The sequence below is a fragment of the Penaeus chinensis genome, chromosome 40 (genome assembly GCF_019202785.1).
Source record: "Penaeus chinensis breed Huanghai No. 1 chromosome 40, ASM1920278v2, whole genome shotgun sequence".
Lineage (NCBI taxonomy): Eukaryota > Metazoa > Arthropoda > Malacostraca > Decapoda > Penaeidae > Penaeus > Penaeus chinensis.
This window is the reverse complement of record NC_061858.1, coordinates 25,595,692-25,598,191: the sequence shown is the minus strand read 5'-3', so window position 1 is coordinate 25,598,191 and position 2,500 is coordinate 25,595,692. Positions and strand designations below refer to the sequence as shown.

General features: G+C 36.5%; 1 protein-coding gene across 1 annotated transcript in view; it reads left to right on the top strand.

The window, feature by feature from the left end:
• LOC125047085 (protein white-like) overlaps window positions 1-2,500 on the top strand; it is an 82,041-nt gene that overhangs the window by 855 nt on the left and 78,686 nt on the right. The gene's annotated exons all lie outside the window — the stretch shown is intronic.

Sequence of the window (2,500 nt, the reverse complement as noted above, 5' to 3'; positions counted from 1 at the left end):
CTGAACTATTCTTATATACTTCGTGACCTCTTTTTTATATATTTTTAAACACTTTGGTAGCCTACAAAAAAAAAAAAAAAAAATTGTGAAGTGCTTGTATAAATTTAGAAGCACGCATATTCGCATGTCGCCATGTTACTTTTTAATTATTTTTTTCTTTTTTTCTGCAGTTTTTCTTTACCAGTATCGTTTATTCAGCCAATTTGAGAGTTTGCACTTTTATTCTTGTTTCATCGTCACCAATTTTTTTTATTACCATAATCATAGGTGTCATAATTACTGTCAATCACCGTAACCATCCGTGTTATCACCATTAACGCCATAATTATCATAAACCTCAGTGTTATCCTCATGTTATCAAGTTAGTGTTATTATTTTCACAAGTTACCTTTATTATTTTCACAAGTTATTGTGTTATTTTCAAAAGATAGTGTTATTATTTTCACGTTACTGTTATTCATTTTCACTTTCAAATCATTGCCATTTCTGTCATTAACATAACCATTATTATCACTACGATCAACATAACCATTCCTATTGTTATCATTTTTATTATTACCATTATTCTCAAAATTATTATCATTAATATTGCCGTTATTATAATCACCATTACAAATATCACTATATTGTTTTGAAATTCTGATCCATTATAATTTTCTAATAATAATATATTTTTGTGTATTAAGATGATTTTACCCATTATACTATATCAACATTATTCAAAGACAGATCTGTTCCTATCATAAAAAAGTTGAAATATTAGTCTAAATAATTCATTTTATTAAATGACAATCAACGATAAAACAAGTAAAACAAAAGAAATATGCTAGAAATATCTTCACGATTCTTACTGTCAAAAAAAAAAAAGCAAAATGGTTGGGTAGCAATCTTCACTTTTTAATGTGATATACATATTTTTTTATTATTATTATTCTGAAATACTTTCAATAATGGAATTAGGGTCTCTTTGGTTGATATATATTCCTTCTATCTCTTGTCTTAAAAACGGAAAATATAGCAACGAGTAGAATTGGAAAGCCAGAAAGCCAAACATACAACAACACGTATAAAACAACAACAACAACAACAACAACAAAGATTAATAAGCCTCCAACAACCTATAGTAACCCGTAACCCATAAATCGTAACCCGTAACCCGTAACCTGTAACCCTGTATCAGCTTGAAGACCTGTTCGGGCAACACCACTCGAGTGTGACTGGGAAAACTATGGACCTGTAGGGGGATTGAAGGGGGAAGGGAGGTGAGGCGAGGGATTGGAAGGGGGGGGGGGGAGACGAGGCAAGGGGTTGGTAGTTTGTTGTTGGTGGAGGATTGTTGGTGGAAGGAGGGAGGGGGAGGTGTTGGAAAGAGGGAAATAGGGGGTGTTAGGGAGAGGGAGGAAGGAGGTGTTGGAGAGAAGGAAGGGGAGACGTTGGAGATAGGATGGGGGAGGTGTTGGAGATAGAGAAAGAGGGGGTGTTAGAGAGAGGGAGGAAGGAGGTGTTGGAGAGAAGGAGGGGGAGGTGTTGGAGAGAGGGAGGAAGGTGTTGGAGAGAAGGAGGGGGAGGTGTTGGAGAGAAGGAGTGGAGCTGTTGGAGATAGGATGGGGGAGGTGATGGAGAGAAGGAGGGAGGGAGGAGACGTTGTAAATAGGGAGGTAGGAAGGAGGTGTTGGAGAGAGAAAAAAAGGAAGGAGGGAATAATGGAATCAGAGATAAATGGAAATTGAAAGCAGGCGGAGGGAAGATGTTGAAGAGACAGAGGGAGAGGAAAGTGTTGGAGAGAACGTGGGGGGGGGGGGGGTAGATACTTGAAAGAATGACACGGGAATTGTTGGAAAAGGGGAAGGAGTGTTGGAGAAAGAGACGTGGGATGTCAATCGCGTGGAGGGAAAGTGTTGGAGAAAGAAGGGATCTGAGCTGTTAGTTTGTTGGAGAGAAAGTCTTAGCGAAAGGCAAGGGAGAGGGGGAGGAAGGCGAGGGGAGTAAGAAAGTGTTAGAAAAGGGGGAGAGAGAAGGTGAGAGGAGGGAAGAGGGGGGCGGGGGGGGGGGAGGGGAGTGAATTCACACCGGATGCCACTGCGCGGGCACGTGGGAACCGGCGTGGCTGCCGTAGGCCTCGTCGCGGTGGGTGTGTGCGTGTGTTTGTTTGTGAGAAACAAGCAGTATTGTTATTTAAGCGCTTAGCGCTTATATATATATATATATATATATATATATATATATATATATATATATATATATATACATATATACATACATATATATATATATATATATATATATATATATATATATATATATATATATATACACACACATACACACACATATATACATGAACATATATATATATATATATATATATATATATATATATATATATATATATATATATATATATAAACATACACACACATACACACACAGTTACACACACACACACATGTGTATATTTATATAAATATATATATATATATATATATATATATATATATAT